Raw genomic sequence first — 18,952 nt, 5'->3', positions numbered from 1 at the left:
CCCGGGTTACAATTCACCCTTTAAAGTGTACATACACTTCAGTGGGTTTTGGTATATGTATTTAGAAGGTGTACAACCATCGCCACCATCGAATTTCATCATGTTTTCATCATCCCCCCCAAAACACCCAAACCCATCACCCAGTAGTTCCTTTTTCCCTTTTTCCTGTCTATGGCAACTATTAATCTTAACAACCCATCTCATGGGAAAGCATTCAGTCTTTTACCAGTAAATATGATGTTAAGCTGGTAAGTTTTGGTAGATGTCCTTTACCAGTTTGAGAAACTGAAAATTTCTCTTTCTAGTTTGTTGAGTGTTTTTATGATGAAGGGGGTGGTGGTAGATTTTTCCAAATGTTGCTAATATGTCTTGAGATAATCATGTTTTTGTCATTTATCCTAATGGTATGGTGTATTACACTGATTGCTCTGTAAATATTAATGTGATGGTTTTAACACACTTCATGTTGATGTGTTAAACTATCATGTTGGTTTATAAGCTCAAGTGGTCCCGTTTAAAAAAAAAATCGATAGATGACAATCCAGACTTAAATAACTATAGGTTTGTTCCCTTAGGTTAACAAAGTTTGTTTTGTTTTGTTTCTCTACAGAATTTTTCTTTTTCTTTCTTTCTTCCCCCCCCCCCCCCTTCTCTCTCTCTCTCTCTCTTTCTTTTTTTTTCCTGGTTACTAGAATTGAACCTAAGAGCACTTTACCACTAAGCCACATATCCAGCCCTTTTTCATTTTTCTTAAATTTTGAGACTGGGTCTCACTAAGTTGCTGAGGCCGGCCTCAAATTTATGATCCTCTTACCTCAGCCCCTCAAGTCACTGGGATCGCAGGTGTGTGCCACCAGCCTACAGAATTTTTCTGAAGGAAAATTGTGAGTGAAGGGTTTTAGGACATGCCATCCAAGAATGTGTCACTTTGGCATGTTAATTTTTATGAGTTAAAGGCACTTGAGAAACAGATTCAGGAAAAGCTCTCTTTCTCCTTTCCACCTAAAAGCATCTCATGAAAGATTCTCAGAGAAAGGTACCTTCCCTGTCTGAGGAAGAGAAGAGTGGTCATTGCTAGACACTGGAGACTGACACCAGAATAGGCCTGTACAGACAAATCTTAAATCACCCTTATCTTCCATTACTTTCCTGCAGATATTTTCTTGTCATTGTCCCACAATTTACTGCCCTGAGTCCAACCCCCTTTGTTTGGTTATTTTGCTATAATTTCTCATTCTTTGTGAAGAAATAAATAAAAGCGTTTGGGCCTGACAACTTCTTTAGGTCTTCATTCACCTTCCAAAGACTGCTGTGTAAGACATGTAAAAATATTAAATAAATTTGTACATTTTTCTGTGGCTCTTCTCTTATGTCGGTTTAATTCTGAGGCCACCCACAGGACCAAAAAAGGGCAGAAGGAAGTATCTCCTTTCTTACAGCATATAAAATATGATGTGAAAATAAGATGTTTAGACTTTTTAGGAACTATCTCTTCGTGTCACTGTCTCCAAGGTTGAGAAAAGCTACAATACTCACGGCGACCAGTTGTCCTCAGGGGCAGCCTAACGAGTCAAGATGGGCCTTGTGCAATCTCCTGCCTCTTTGAGTTTCTATAGTCACCAAAGCAGCTGAGAAATGGACCACAGACCTCTAGGGTGGGCAGGAATCTCCTCTCTTGGGCAGAAAAATACAATGAGTTTGAACAGAGGTAAATCATCTGTAGCAGCGCACCCCTCCCCCAGAACCCCTACTTTCTTCTGGAGCTTTCTGCTCTGAGAGGAGAAGCTGCTGCAACAAATCTTGCTCCAGATGGAGAAATGTGTACATTCAGCTTGTCCAGCTACCACTTGAAGATATCTAGTTTTGTATGTCCAACATTCCTTCTTTGGGGGAACTTCCCCTGACCCCACCCCATGTGGTACTCACTGGGCTGCCAATCACAGAACCACAGGAATGACTCAGCCCTGGGTCAGCTAGATTTTCTCAAGACTTTGGAACCAGAAGTGAAGACACCCAAGGATGGAAGGCCGTAGGCACTGAGTCATTTCACGTGTTTCCCCTGGAGCTTAGCTTCTCTTAATGTGGTCCCCGACCAGCAGCAACAGCATCTGGGAATCTGTTAGACGTCAAAGCCTCAGGTTCCACCCACATCTACTGAATCAGAAACTCTGGGGTTAGTCCTCAACAATTTGTGGTTTAACAACACTTCCAGGTGATTTATTGCACACTGAAAAGTGCCCTAAAGAAACTAGAAGTTTTTGCAAATGGAATTCCCAGAGCTTTCCTGATCTTGGTGGGATTGAACTCACAGATGCTTAACCACTGAGCCACATCCCCAGCCTTTTTTTTTTTTTTTTTTTTTAAGCTTATCTTTTTTTATATATATATTTTTTAGTTGTAGGTGGATACAATGCCCTTTTATTTTATTTTTATGTGGTGCTGAGGATAGAACCCAGGGCCTCACACGTGCTAGGCGAGTGCTCTACCACTGAGCCACAACCCCAGCCCCAAGATCCCTTTTTATTTTTTATTTTGAGACAGGGTCTTGCTAAGTAGCTTAGGACCTCACTAAATTGCTGAGGCTGCCTTCAAACTTGCAGCCTTGGATTTCCAAGCTGCTGCGATTCCATCCTCAGATTCTTTGATTTCCCCAGTATCCTTCTGTGATGGCAAAACCAGACCTGGTTGTGAAATGAAATTACAACAACATGGGAAGAAACCAATGACTGGGGAAGGGGTCAGTTCCACTCCCCTCTCTCAGCCTTTCTCCAGGAAGCTTAATTAAAATGGGTCCCTACCTTTTGGATTGTCAATAACTGTCCTAAGAGTCTGACTACTCCCTCTTGAAATGTAAAAGGTGCTTGTGAAAAGAGCTGTTTCTTCTCTTTTTTAAAAATATATATCTAGTAGGTGGACACAATTCCTTTATTTTATTTTTACGCGGTGTTGAGGATCAAACCCAGGGCCTCTCGCGTGCTACCACTAAGCCCCTGCCCCAGCCCTGTTTCTTCTTCTCTGCTCTGGGAGCTAGCTTTATGTTAGAGGCCCTGCACAAGGCCTTCAGCTGCATAGATTAGGAATTTTTTTTTTTTTTTTTTTTTTTATAAGAGGAAAAAAAGCCCCAGTGAGAGGTTGGGTCTGAGGTGACATCAAATGACCTATAAATATTGTGAGAAACTGTGGATCAGCGCTCAGAATTTGGAGTTTTTGTTCTCCTCTGGGCCCGCCAGCATAAAATAAAGTTTGGAGTTCTCCTCCTCTCCAAGTGCTTCTTGCTGCTTTTCTTGACCAGTCTGCTTCCCCCACACTTCTAGCAAATCCTTTGTGTGAGTGAGTCAGAGACCCTTACCAAGGGTCCTTCCCTTTAATTCACAGCTACACAGACCCTTCTTGAAACTTTGTGCTACACGTAGGCTGCAAAGTTCAGTTTCTGCCTGCTCTTTGTATTTTGCTTCAGTGCCAACCATATTAACTCCATTTGGGGCCAAGGCAGAGTCCAGTAGAGCTTCTAACTCAGCTCTGTCACTGTCCTGCCTATAATAATTCAGCTGCCTCCTCCAATAATGCAGGCCTTTATAAAAGCCTCTGCTATTCCTCAGTTTATCTGACTCCTTTCTCTACTACTCACCTAAATACTCAAACTCCTTTTCAACTATTAACTACAGCTCACTGGCATAGTGCAGTTTTTTTTTTTTTTTTTTAATGTATCTCTTAGTTAGGGAACAGAATATGCTGCTTTATTAAAGAAATCCCAAAATATAGGATACATATTTTTTAATCTTTTGCTAACAGGTTTTTTTGTTTTGTTTTTATTTTTTGTTTGTTTTTCTAGTTTTCTTGTTACTTTAAGCATCTCTTTAAGCATATGAATGGTTTGGGATGAGTGAAGGTAAGTGGATCTGCTGCAGGTAGTTATTTAGGGATACAGACAGGTCCTTATCTTGTTACTTTGCTGTTTCTTTGGAAAAATGCTTCCATCAATACATCCACACTCCATCCTGTAGGAAAAATGAAAAGAGGAAGCAACTAGCAAACAAATTCTATTTGAGAAAAGATGTAGACCTGATGTTCGTATCAATTTTATTCATTTTCTGAAGATGAGGACTTAGTTATGTGGTCACATCCAACTAGCTGCAAGAGAGACTGGGAAATGTGATTTCAAACTTGGCAGTCATATATCCTAGTACTTCTTGGGGAAAGTTTTTGTTCTTTATTGGCTAAAAGAAACAGGGAAACAATGGATAATAGCAGATGAGAAACCATCTTTCCTACTTTCTAACCCTGAGCCAGGTGTTGAAAGGTCAAGTCTTCAGGGGCTTGGCAGGTGATTAGCTCTGTAAAGCCATCTAGGTGGGAGACTAAAAGGACTGAGGAGACTGTGGCCTCTGTAAAGGAGCAACAGCTAATTGTCTACCCAAATCCCCTTCCCTTTCATCTTCGTCAATAGATTCCCAGTTTGTTTGGGTGCTAGTGTGACCAGAATCAGACATAAATAATAATTTTTTGTGTGTGACATTGAACTTAGGGGCACTCGACCACTGAGCCACATCCCCAGCCCTATTCGTATTTTATTTAGAAACAGGGTCTTACTAAGTTGCTTAGTGACTCATTTTTGGTGAGGCTGGCTTTGAACTCACAATCCTCCTGCCTCAGCCTCTAAACTGCTGGGAATGTTATTACTCAGCCATAAAGAAGAATAAAATTATGGCATTTGCTGGTAAATGGATGAAGTTGGAAAATATCATGCTAAGTGAAATAGGCCAAGCCCAAAAAACAAAAGGCCGAATGTTTTCTCTGATAAGTACATGACAATGTATAACAATGGGGGGTGGCAGGGGGAAGAGAAGAATGAAGGAACTTTGGATGGTGTAGAGGAAAAAGGGGTGGGAGAGGGTGGGGCTGGAAAAACAGTAGAATGAAACAGACAGTATTACTCTCTATATATGTATGATTACCTGAATGGTGTGAATATACATTGTGTACAACCACAGAAATGAAAAGTTGTTCCCCATTTGTGTACAATGAATCACAATGTGTCTGTAAAAATAAAAAATATTTTAATTAAAGGAAAAAGAATTGTCATTTTGTATTGCTAAACATGTCACACTAAGCAACTGATGATGGGCACAGAGGCGGGGTGTTCCCATGGGAGAAGCTTATTTCCTACGTAACATGTAGTCCCAGAACAAAATGGAGTCTGTTTAGTCATTTCCCTTAGAGTGTGGCCTACAACATTCTCATGGAGTCAGATCTGTCACCATCACAGGATGACAGGTGTGTGCTACCGCGCCTGGCTAAATAAAATTTTTTTTAAGATAATCATGATATTTCTATTTCTAGTGTCTCTAGTCACTTTTGTAGCTGGGAGTGTCCATGTGACTCAACCAATAGAGTTAGAAAAGTCAATCAGTAGAGTTAGGGAACTTCTGAGAAAGCTTTTGCTTTCCTAGCAAAGATTCAGCCATGACTGAATACCTGCTCTTCCTGCTTTGAATGTGGATGAGATGACCGGAACTGAGGCAACCATCTTATGACCAGGGAGAGGCAAGCATTAGGGAAAGCATTAGGTGGTGATACTAAGCCAGAGAGAATTAAGGTCAGAAGCTGCCTGCCTCCACGTATCTTATGTGAAAAAAACCCAAATCATGTTTGTTTAAGCAACTTTAAAATTGACTTATCTAAACCTTGCAACCATTCAAAATTGATTGGATCCTTCTGGATTTTTTCCATGTGTATCAAAAGCATCTTCCCTTTTTATTTAATATTGTGCAGCATTTTTCATTTTAAAGACTACAGAATATCCACTGTATGGTTTTAGCATAATGCATTTAATAAATCCTTTATCAATGGACATTCTGATAATTTACATGTTGTTTTTGTGCTTTGTTTGTTTTTTGTGGTGCAGGGGATAAAAACCAGGACCTTGCACATGCTAGGTAAATGCTCTTTTGTGTTCGTTTTTCAGGGGGCATTTTGCCATAATGAACAATGCTGTCATGAACATCTTTGACACCAAACCTCTAAACACGTCCTTATAATTATATTTCTGAATATGTCTTTAATTTTCTAATCGTGAGATGGTTGCATCAAAAGATAATAAATAGCATTCTCTCTTAAGTAACATGAGACACTTGCCTTTGGTTCCATCTCTGGGTTACCAGCCATTCATTTATTTCTCATTCATACACTTAACAAGCATAAGAGGCTTATGGTAGGCACTAAGCGGCAGTAGGAGCTGAGTAAAATGTGATCTCTGTCTTCAAGGAGTTCACATGGCAGAACCAGCCAGGGCGATAGGCAATGTAAGAAGAAGCTATAGGGGACTGGGGTTGTGGCTCAGTGGCAGAGCGCTTGCCTAGCATGTGTGAGGCACTGGGCTCTATTCTCAGCACCACATATAAATAAAGTTATTTTTAAAATAATATTAAAAAAAAGAAGGAGCAAATAGTTGTGGTAGGCAGTTTCAGATCTCCATGATCCTGGCCTCCTGGTATCTCACACCCTTGTGGGATTCCCTACCCACAAGTATGGACTGGACCCAGTGAGTCGCTTCTAATGATTGGAATATGACACAAATGATAGAAGGCTGTCCCTTCTGTGAGTAGATTAACAAAGGACTGTGGCTTCTTCCATCTTGCTAGCACTTTCTCTCTTTCCTTTTCACTTGCTCCACTCTGATGAAGCAGCTGCCACACTTGCCGGATGGAGAGGCCTACACATGGCAAGGAACCCAGGGAGGCCTCTGCCAGCAGCGCTTGAGGAACTGAGACCTTAATCCAGCAACCCAAGGGGAACTGAATCCTTTTACCATCACCATGTGAGTTAGGAGGCAGATCTCTTCCAGTCAGGCCTTAGGCTAACAAAAGACACAGCAAAGTCACTCCGGGATGCCTGAGCCATAGAAACTGTGAGCTACTGAATATGTGTTGCTTCCAGCTCTGGTTTTTGGAAGAATTTGCCACACACCAGTAAATAACTAACACAGTGGAATGGCGCAGATAGGCACAGTGTGTGGCAGGTGTGCACACAGAGGTGGGGCATGACGTCACTGTGGTAGGAAAGGGTCATACCTGGTAGGATTCCTGAGAGGAGGGCTGGCTTCTGTTGCATTTTTCAGACTAAGAAGGCATGGTTTAGGGGAAGAAGAGAGAGAAGGAGTTTCCAGATAGGGTTATAGAACAAACAAAGACTACTTCCCAAATTCATGTTACCAGCACATACTGTGTGTGTGTGTGTGTGTGTGTGTGTGTGTGTGTGTGTGTGTGTGGTGCTGGGGATGGAAACCAGGGCCGTATGAACACTAGGCAGGTACCATCCCTTTGAGTCATGCCCCCAACCCCGTGACTTGTCACGTTCCTGGTTAGAGGTAAATTTATTGTGAAGTCAGCAGATCTTAGATTTCAGGATCCCTCACCTTCACAAGCCCTTTTTAAAGACCCTAGTGATTTTATGTGTATAATTTTTCATTCTTTTCCTTAAGAAGGGTCCCCTATTTTCTGCTCCTGCTTCAATGGATTTGTCAAGCCCCTTCTGATACCCTGCCACTTGCCCTCCCAATCTGCAGTATGGACTTACCAGTGTTCTTTGGTTCTGCCTATTTTTTATTTTTTATTTTTAGACCAGGTCTCACTATGTTGCCCAGGCCGGCCCCAGACTCCTGGGCTCCAGTGATTCTGCTGCCTCAGCTCCTCAAATACCTGGGAGTACAGGTGTGGGTCACCAGGTTGAGCTGGCTCTGCCTCTTTGAATCGGGTTTCTCAGTAGCCCCTCTCCAGTCCTGTCTCCTCTACCCTTTACTTCCTTAACCCAATCAAGATTCTATAATTTTCCTCAGAAGTCCTATTCTCTAACTCGTGAATCTTTTTAAAAACACACATATTTTTTAGTTGTCAATGGATCTTTATTTATTTCTATGTGAGACTGAGGATCAAACCCAGTGCCTCACACACACTAGGCAAGGGCTCTACCACTGAGCCACAACCCCAGCCCTCACGAGTCATTTTTACTGCAATTTTTAAAGTCTTGGAGAATTCTTCCTGAGGTGGTGGTGCCCAGGGTGGACGTGGTTTTCTTTTGTTTTGCAGTGCTGGGGATCGAACCCAGGACTTGTGCATAGACGAGCGCTCTGCCACCAACCTGTGTCCCCAGCTCTCAGATGTGTTTTTCCAATCAGTAAGTCTGGCTCTTGCCCAAGTGGCATCTGAGCAGGGCCACTTTGGGGTGGGTCATGTCCCTGGGAACAGCTCTTCTTCCCTGTGTCTTCCCACTTCCCACTCCCAACTTCAGAATGACTAAGGTTCAGAGAGGGTTGGGGAGATAGCTCAGTTGGTAGAGTGCTTGCATCACAAGTATAAGGCCCTGGGTTCAATCCCCAGCACCACAAAAAAAAAAAAAAAAAAAAAAAAAAAAAAAGGTTCAGAGAAAGGAGGGAGTGACGAAGGGGTGGAAAGTCAAGGGGACAATAGGAAAAGCAGAGCCTTGCCATTTCCTCAGAGGTGGGGCCTTTCTCTTTGGATGCTGTTGACCATATTTCAAGATGGCGATGGGCTGCTGGACTGAAGGATACTAACATCAATTCAAGTTCTAGGTAAAAAATGGTGGGCATTGCAGCAAATGTCCACCTGGAAATAAATTTAATAAGTGAAAAGTTAGTCAGGTCAAATTTTTGATTCTGGGAGGTCTGCATAGTTGAAGAAGACCTATCAGTGAGCTGAGAGTCCTCCAGGGTTGGATTCATATATATATACTATATATATATATTAATATATATATACACACAATATATATAGAGAGAGAGATGTGTATAAGAATATATATATGTATATGTATATGTAAATCTCTCCATCTATAGATAGGTCTCTGAATATATATGTATATCCATCTATAGATATATATATACACACACACATATATATATGTATATATATATATAAAGAGAGAGAGAGAGAAGAAATACTGAAAAGAGAAGATATGAAATGTAGGCCTCAAATCAGAAAATTGAGACTGAGAAGCTGGATAGACTATGGCATGGTTAGATAACAATGAAAATCCTAAGAATGAGCACTTTGTCTACTCAGTGCTTACAAAGTGCCCAGCACCCTACCAGATGTTTTCTAAAGGTTAGTGCATTTTATCCTCACAACCATCCTATTAAAAAGGCAGGACTATGGTATTAGTCCATTTTCTGCTGCTATAACAAAACACTGGAGACTGGGTGCTTTATAAATAGAGAAGTTTATCTGGCTTATGATTCTGGAGACTGGAAGATCCAAATAGCAGGGAGCCTGCATCCTGTCATGGCCCCCTTGACTGTGACAGAAGGCAGAGGAACAGAAAAAGAAATGGCTGTGTGTAGAAGAGGCTAAGCACATGGGGTGGCTTTGTTTTATAACTCTCTGTCTTGAGACCTAACACTCCTGTGAGATCTAACCCACTCTGCCGAAAGACCAGTATTAATCCGTTCAGGAAGGTGGAGGCCCCATGACCTAATTAACTCTCACTAGGTCCCACCTCTTAAAGGCTCCAAGACCTCAATGTGGACCAAGCTTTCAGCACATGAACCTTTGAGGGACAAATCACATTCAAATCTATAGATTTACCATTCCTCTTCCAGTACCCTGAAGATGAAGAATCTTACAGTTAGTGGTGAAGGAGAGACTGCAATGAAGCTCTGTTCAACCGTAAGACCCTTGCTTAATTTAACCATTAGGCTTTCCTAAGTCAAGGAGAAAGGCAGAGAAGTCTAGTACCTGGGGATGATGCCCATGAAGAAGCAGTACTTTGCAGGTGACATAACTTGGGAGGATGGGACACAAGGGCAGCTAGAGCTCACCCAGACCCAATCCTTCGGGAAAGGTTAGGTGCCTCGGGAGCCAGCAGTGGAGGGCTGTGGAAGCTCTTGGGTCCAGAGTGGATGGAGACAAACAGACTTGGTCAATATCCATTGGCCTTTCTCGGATTGGTTCAGGAACCTCGGGGGGCGGGGCTTAAACCCCAGGGATACTAATACGAGACTGGAGCTGGGAGCTCCTTGGCTTCTTCACTTGCCTGGTGCTCCTGCCCCACTGCCGCAGTGTCACACGTGTTTTTACATCCTACCTCTATGACTTCTGGGACTTCAGTTTAGTGATTTCACAACCTTGAGCCCCAGTTTTCTGGAAAGTGAAGATAACCAGGGTATATTCATTCAAATATTAGATAATAATTGTGTCGTTGGGAGGTTCGGTGAAGGGATGCACCTGAAGGGTTAACACAGGGCGGGGGAAGGATGGATGCTCCATAAATAGCAGCCATATTTTTGAGAGATTACTAGTCAGAGCCAGAGAATCTTTTTCTATTTTCTCTTCCATATCCTACTTTGGGAGGAAAGTGGGACTGTATTCAAGAAAGGGAGTCAACGTAATTCCTCTCTCACCTCGCAATTGCTAAATCAGAATGCTTTTTATTGGTTTTATGGTTCACAACTCATTTCACAGTTGTAATTTGTCTCTTGCCCGGAAAATATTCAACTGTCACATAAAAGCAATAGTTTTTCGTGCTAGGAATTTTCTCTATGCTGTGCATAATATTTTCAGAGTTCATTCATGTTGTAGCACGTATTTCATTTTATGCATTGCTGCATTGCTTTTGTGTGTGTGTGTGTGTGTGTGTGTGTGTGTTGGGGATTAAATTCAAGACCTCATGCATGCTAAACCTGTTCCCTACCATTAAGCTACAGCTCAGCCTTAATTTGTTACTATGTATTTATTTTCTTATCACTTTTTTTTTTTTTTTTCACTTGCAGGAATGTATTTAGATCTATTCCCAAGTTTAAGAGAATCTTCCCAGACTTTTATACTGGCCAATTTAATTATATTTAGATCAGTAAGGTAAGATCACAAGAGCACAAGAGGTTAATTTGTTACCAAGTTGGAGTAAAATTAACACTGTTAACAAACACAGTTTACCACTTTTTTATTGTTTGTTTTTGGCACTGGAGGTTGAACCCAGGGACACTTTACCACTGAGTTACGTCCCCAGCCCTTTTTATTTTTTATCTTGAGACAGGGTCTTGCTAAATTGCTGAAGCTGGCTTTGAACTTTCGATCCTACTGCCTCAGCCTCCCAAGTCCCTGGGATTATAGGCATGCTCCTCCACACCTAGCAGGTTACCATTTTAAATGAATAACCACTGTTTTCTGTCGCAAACATTCATTTAAAATGGTAATTTCTTATAATAAAAATTACTAGCTTCAGGGTTTCATGTACCTGGAATTATTAAAAAAGTAATTTAATATTATAGAAAGGTTCTTTTCCTCTTCAATTAAAAGGCAGTTTATTCTTGCAATGACATGATTCACAACTCATGTAGATTTAGCTTAAATTTTATGGTACTTCTCATGTAAAAATTCACTACCTTTCTTTCTTAATCTTTCTACACAGACAGATAACCAGTGCTTGGCACTCTTTGAGGCACTTAGGTTAATTGTGTCTCACCTCAAGTTTCCTGATGAAAATCAGCACTTTAAGATTTATTATAGCTTTTTCCATATCTCTAAACTCATGAAAGCACCAGACACCCTGGTGCACACCTATAATCCCAGTTACTCGGGAGGTTGGGTACAAGTTCAAGGCCATTTTTGGTAAGTTTGAGGCCAGCCTGGGCAATGTAGCATGACTCTGTCTCAAAATTAAAAAAAAAAAAAATTAAGAGAAGGTTGAGAATGTAGTTAGGTGGTAAAGCATCCATGATCTGAGTTTGATCCCCTGTGCCACAAAAGGAAACTAAATAAATAATACAAATATGAAAACTTCATAGTTTTCTTTCTTTCTTTTCTTTTTTTTGGCGGGGTTGGGGGCAGGAATACTGGGGATTGAACTCAGGGGCACTCAACCACTGAGCCACATTCCCAACCCTATTTCGTATTTTATTTAGAGACGGGGTCTCACTGAGTTGCTTAGGGCCTCGCCATTGCTGAAACTGGCTTTGAACTCATGATCCTCCTGCCTCAACCTCCATCCTGAGCCACTGGGATTACAGGCATGCACTACTGTACCTGGGAGTTTTCATTCTTTTCTGATTTTTAATCACTTATATATTATATGTATCTGGAAATTTGCACGTGTGTGTGTGTGTGTGTGTGTGTGTGATGCTGGGGATTGAACCCAGGACCTTACATATGCTAGGTAAGTGCTCCACACCTGTGCTATATCCCCAGCCCTATCTGGCATATTTCTAAGCACTTTACATATATTAATCCTCATAGGCCCTTTCTCTCTCTCTCTCTCTCTCTCTCTCTCTCTTTCTATGGATAGTGCTACTTTAAAAAATTTCTACTTTACCTAGGAGAAAATTGAGGCACAGAGAGATAATTTGATCTAAGAGATTTCTTGACCTGTTCACAGACTGTACATGTTTGTGTCTTTTCACAATAACAGACACAACTGTCGGGGCGAGAGCTGGGATTCAAACACGCACTCTGTCTCCAGAGTCCTTGTGGTCAATCCCTATACATCCTTACTATAGAAAAAGAAGAAGCAGGGAGAAGGAAGGAAAAAACCCAACCTGGGCAGATACATATGACATAAGAATTAATAGTCTCCTTAGTTCTACCCACAACATTGCAAACAGTTTATGTTTTAAATTTAATGATTACAAAATATAAAGGCACAGACAATGACATTCTTGGGGGAAGGTGTCACCGTACTTAAAAGCAAATATTAATCCATTATCTGGTGGGCAGGAAGCCTTTGAGTGACCTCAGTTTGACCCAGCTCACATTCTGGAATTGGACAGGGATAAGGGTGGGATGGCTTAGTTTTGTTGTGGGCAGCTGACAAGTGATCTCTGCAGCAAAGGGTTATCTGAACAGGAGGGAAACCAAGAGTAGGAACAGGAGGCTAGTGTGGGTCAGACTAATGCTCAGTAGGGTGAAGGCAGGGACAGTAACCAGGAAACAAAATGAGTCCAGCTAGAAATAATAATTCAGCAGCTATAAGGCAAGGGACTGGTCTGCCGGTCTAACATTGTTGATGAGAACAGATCACAGTTATGTGGAGTCCTGAGGCTGTGCCAAGACAGCTGTTATCAGACATCTGTTCAAGAAGATACTGTCTCAAGTGTGTTAATCAAAATAGAAAGGCATCCTAGTAAAAGAGGGCTGGACACAGCAGCAGCATGATCACGTGTGGAATCAGGCATCCAGAAATGGTCAAAGTGGGGGCCACTGCAGAGAGCACAAGAACGAGCAAACACAGTGACCCTGGGCAGCAGCGCTCAAATGTGTCAGGATCTCTTAACACTCTTAAAAATTACTGAGGACCCCAAAGACCTTTCGTTAATATGGGCTACGTATTGTAAGCGAGCTATGCCATTGATATAGATTGGACACATTTATGTCTTTCCACAATGTCAGTATTTACGAACAATAAATTCGCAAGTTACATCACTTTCATCCTCAAGGACTTCATCATATAGTGTGGAAAGCTCCTTATGTGCTTTTGGAAGAATGAGTGAAAAAGGCAAATAATGGATTAGGTTTTTTTTTTTTTTTTCCTTTTCTCTTTTTCAGTGCTGGGAATCAAACCTAGGACCTCACCTGTGATTGACAAGTACCCTACCACTGAGCCATATCCCCAACCCCTGGGTTAAATATTATTTTTTTTTCTTTTTCCTTTTTTATTTTTTTAAATCCGGTGCTGGGGATTGAACCCAGGACCTTGTGCTTGCAAGCAAAGTACTCTACCCACTGAACTATATCCCCAGCCCTAGTATTATTGTTAAAACAGTAAAGAAGGTTTGTATTTCTGGTACTGGGATTGAACCCAGGGCTTTGCACATGGTGGGCAAGTGCTCTATCACTGAGTTACATCCCCAGTCCTTTTTAATTTTGAGACAGGGTCTTTCTAATGGCTCAGGATGCCCTTGAACTGGTGATCCTCCTGCCTCAACCTCCTGAGTAGCTGGGATTACAGGTGTGCACCATCAAGCCTGATTCATAAAGAAGTTTTGATTTCACTTACTCCCTGAGAGTGTCTTGGAGAACTCTAGGGGAACCCCAGGTCACTTTGAGAGCCACTGATGTAGATAGAAGTGATAGCTTCTATGTGTATAGTACTGTATAGTTTACAGTGCACTATAAGTCAGAAAAATATTCTTACTCCCATTTCATAGCCAAACATTGCTAGGGAACAGGAAGGGACCCAGCCATGCAGACTTTGATGCAGCTAGTGCACTGGGATATGCTGCTTCCCAAGTGTCTAAGTAGTTTATGGCTACTAAGGCTTAACATCTGCTACAAAACAGCATTCTGCTCTTGGTTTTCTCATGGCCAGGGAGTTCGGCATGTCCGCCCAAGCCTGGAAAGCTGTGGAGCTATTGCATACTGTCTTGGAAACAATTCAGAAAAACATATGCTCTCAGCAGCTCGGGAGGCTGAGGCAGGAGGCCAGCCTCAGCAACTTAGTGAGGCCCTAAGCAACTTAGTAAGATCCTAAGTAACTTAGCAAGACCCTGTCCCAAAATAAAAAATAAAAAATAAAGGGCTAGAGATGTTGCTCAGTGGTTAAGTGCCCCCGGTTTAAACCCCAGAACAAAAATCAATTCATGGAAGGGGACTAGAAACTGACATTATGCTACGGAAAACCCCAGTGTCTCTATTGATAATCATAAAGGCCAACAGAAATAGCCAACCGGGAGGAAAATGCCTCCTCCTCAACTCCCTTGCAAATCTTACCCAGGAGCATCTAATTGACAATATCTAGTTTGCATCTGAGTCCAAGAGAACATTTTTTTGAGATGGGGTTCTTATTATGTTGCCTAGGCTGGCCCCTAACTCCTGGGCTCAAGCCATCCTCCTGCCTCAGCTTCCCAAATAGCTGGGATCACATTCGCACATGGCACCACACTCAGCTAGAAATGTCATTTTGAAAAAGAGAAATGTGAGCCCTTCCTCTTCAGTATAGGAAGCTCCCTGGAATAAAATGGAAAAGGATGATGAGCCTCAGTTGAGCTTCAACACCGTGTTTCTGCCTATGGATTGATTAGAACGGGAACTCCGTGAGGGCAGGGGTTTTTGTCTGATTTATTTATTTATTTTAAAGTGGATTTGTAAAATAATAACTTTATTTAGTTTTGTATGTGGTGCTGAGGATCAAACCCAGTGCCTCATATGTGCTCGGCAAGTGCTCCAGCACTGAGCCACGATCTCAGCCCTGATTTTATTTTTTACTCTGTCTTCAGAGCTTAAGCTATTACAAAGTAGCTGCTAAATAAACAGGGAGATACACACCACAATGAATGTTTTCTCAGGAACTCTTTTAGTGAACATCAAATAGATTACAGAAATGGCAATAAGTCTAAGTTATTCTAACAGATCTGGGGAGAAAAGGAGTCAGAGAAAGGGGGCATAGAAAATATTTTGTGGTGATGGAAGAAGGCTACACATTCCTTGACATCCCACCCAACACAGGTGGCATGTATGTTACCTCCCTTGAGTTTAGGCAAGGTCTATGATTGCTTTGACTAATAGACTGGGATAGAAGTAATGCTATGCCAGTTTCCAGGTCAAATTTAAAAGAATGACAGTTTCTGCAACTTGTCTCCATGGAGACATCATCAATTGTCATGTTAGACATTCAGATATCTTGATGGAGAGATCACATGGCAAGACTCTGAGACTACATGGAGAGGGGGGCTGGCTGAACCCAGCCTTTCAGCCATTTCCTTTAAGGGCCAGTCTCATGAGTAAGACTGGGCTGGACGCTCCCGATAGCCTACTAGGCTGCCAGCTAGAATACTACTGACTGACTCTGCTTGATATTGTATGGAATGGAGGAATCACTCAGCTGAGCCCTGATTAAATTCCTGACTTCAAATATGTGAGACATAAGACGGTGGTTGGGCCAGGAGTGTAACTTGGTGATAGTGTGCTTGCTTGGCATGTGCAAAACCCTAGGTTCCATCCCCAGCACCACAAAACCAAACCAAACACAACAAAACCCAAACAAACAAAGGAAATAATAGAGTTGTTGTTGTTTCAAGTCATTGAGTTTTGAGATAGTTTATTATGTAGTGATAACCTGAATAACTCCAAGTATGGTCTTAGGGAATACAAAACTTTGGCCTGCCTCAGTTTTCTCACCTGTAAAATGATTATCATAACACCTTCCAAGTTTGGTGGGAAAATTAAAAAAGAACTGCAAGCACTTATATGTTTACAATGTAAAGTCAGTGACACATAGTAAAATTTCAGTAAATATTAATAATTACTTTGTTCTGTTTATTTAGCATCCACCATATGCCAAGCACTCCTGTAGAAACATGAATTTTAGGCAGTGAATAAGGGAGACAGACCCCACTTTTTAGTGACAGATAATAAACAAGCAAACCAGAGAATTGAAAGTGGCAATAGGAACATGAAAAAAATGATAATATGTGTAGAAGGTGTGAGGGAGCTACTTTAGAAAGAAGACTGACAGGAGATGGCAGGAGGCCTTCAGAGGTGAAATTTAACTGAGACCAGACTAAGAAACCAGGCATTGGAAGGTTGGGGAGAGAGACAGGGGAACAGTAGGTCCTGAGGCAAGATATTTTGGTTTGTGAAAGAAAGAGAAAAAAGTATCAGCATGACTGGAGCTCAGGACACATGAGGGGAAGGAGGCTGGGCCTGCCATTTGAGAGAAGGGAAGGGTAGGCCAAGGAGGGCCTCATGGACCACAGTAAGGAGCCTGGAATTTATTCTCAAAGGACTGTAAACACATTGAAAGTTGTTTTTTGTTTGTTTGTTTTGTTTTTTTGCTAGTGAGGTACTGTCTTCTCTGCTTTGGAGAGGAATTTGTGAGCTTTTTTATACCTCTGTTTTAGAATCATGTAATATGTACTCTAAATGCTTCAGGAATAACTTTTCTGGGGATGTTGCATTGTTTGCTCATGGTCTCCCCCTGGTGGAGTTGGTGGTTAAGTTTGCATGGTTTCAGAACAACAAAAGCAAATTAATGAGCGACTCACCCCCAAATAAATGAGTAATTAATCTTTCATTCAACAAACATTTATTGGCACCTACAACATGCCAGGTTCTGTTCTGGTGCTAAAATACATTCATGAATCAAGGAGCCAAACATCCACGCCCTCATGGAACTTGCATTCTTGTGGGGAGGAAGGGACATTAAACCAAGTTTACAAGCTACTTGTTGGATGGGACAACATTTATTAGAGAAAAATTATGTGGGAAACTGGGGTAGAAAGTACAAGGAGGATAATTGTGTTCCAGGGTGAATGGTGTCGGGGGGCGGGGGGGAAGAACAATTCAGGCACAAGAAACGGGAAGCACAAAGGCCCTGAGCCTACCTGCAGGTCTGAAGAACAGCAAAGAGGTCAGTGTACCTTCAGGGGACCAATGACAGAGTGGGAGAAGTTAGAGTTGTACTTGGGGCTGTCAAATCTTGAGGGTCCTGTAGGTCAGTGTAAGCATTTGGTTTTCACTCCAAGACAGGAATTCGTTGGAAGAGGGACATGATCTGACTAACGTTTTAGCAGGAGCCCACCTGTTGGGGTAAACCCAGATCAGTATTATATGGCTTGCTGTTTCTGAAGGTGAAATAAGAAGGACTCCCAAGAATGTGTTGAGCAGGGCAAGGAGAAGGGAAACGGTCACTTCTCTTTATCTCCAATCTCTAGATGGGAATCAAAGCAGGATGACCTTGGTTGTGAAGCTAGTCATGTGCTCATAAAACCTCTGGAAAAACCCACATGTGCAGCTGGCATGCAAGTTATCTTCCATATATTTTCCCTGCTTGTAGGCACAGTGTGGTGATGGATGCATTTTATCCTGACCTTCCTGCCACCCAGGACTGTGTAAGTAACAAAATGCCTAAATCCTCTTGTCAAGTCTTCCAAGTGTTATGGGGCAACTTAAGAACAGACTAATCACCACTGAGAAATCCAAATTTGAGTTTATTAAGTCAGCTGGCTGACTGTTTCACACAATGCCCCAAAAAATGGCTATTGGGAGAACATCCTGACCATAGGTTGCAGGGTTTTTATACCATAAATCAGCACATCAATTATAAGTGTCCGTTGCTATGATTCAAAATTACAAACTAACACCATGGAATCTGAAATCATTAGCAGAGGGGAAGCGGGTCAAAATGACCTTACTTAGGTACAAACTAAAGTATGGTTACTAACATCTAAACAATCACTGTTGACATCACTGTTAACATGGTACATTGTTTAGGAAACTAGGAATCAAAAAGAGAACAATTTTTCATTATACAAGAATTGCCATTTCCGTCATTTTGTATTGCCAAACAAATCATACTAGGCAACTGTGTTGACAGGTACAGAGGCGGGGCGTTCCCATGGGAGAAGCATTTCCTACGTAACAGAGTCCCAAGGTAAAATGGAGTCTGTTTAGTCATTGCCTATATAACCTGGCCTATAACATCTCCATGGAGTCAAATATGTCAACCTGTCACACAAGTTCTTTCTTTGGAATTAGAAAACTGTATGCTTGGGCCTTTGTAGCCCAAGGGTTGAACACCAACCACTGCTACTTTGTTACCAGATCATGGGAGGAAAGGGGTATAAAGAGAACACTCAGAGTCATAGTTGTGGCTTATAACAACAGAGATAATAAATTAACAGATTCTGGACAGATTTTGAAAGTGGCCCCTATAGATGATGCTGGTGAATTATAAGTGGGGTGTGAGAAAGAGGAGTTAAGGATCTTACCAAATGATGTTGGCAAATTGTCATAAAAAGCATTGAGTAATTAATATACAGTCAAAAAATGTAGAAAAATGTATTTAGAGATGTAAAAGGCAGTAACAAAATAGTGGTTTTTCTCTGGATCTTTAAGTATTTATTTATTGGTGGTACTGGGGATTGAACCCAGGGGATACTGTACTAGTGGGCTACATCCCATAAATTATTTTTATTTTGAAACAGGGTCCAAGTTTCCCAGTTTGGCCT

The 18,952-nt window shown here is 41.6% G+C and overlaps 1 long non-coding RNA gene across 1 annotated transcript in view; it reads right to left on the bottom strand.

The window, feature by feature from the left end:
• The window catches only part of LOC306646751, a 65,531-nt gene that overhangs the window by 26,512 nt on the left and 20,067 nt on the right, over positions 1–18,952 (bottom strand). The gene's annotated exons all lie outside the window — the stretch shown is intronic.

This window comes from Sciurus vulgaris (assembly GCF_902686455.1).
Source record: "Sciurus vulgaris genome assembly, chromosome: 1".
Lineage (NCBI taxonomy): Eukaryota > Metazoa > Chordata > Mammalia > Rodentia > Sciuridae > Sciurus > Sciurus vulgaris.
Note: the sequence above shows the minus strand (reverse complement) of the source record. Positions and strands in the feature narration are given on the sequence as shown.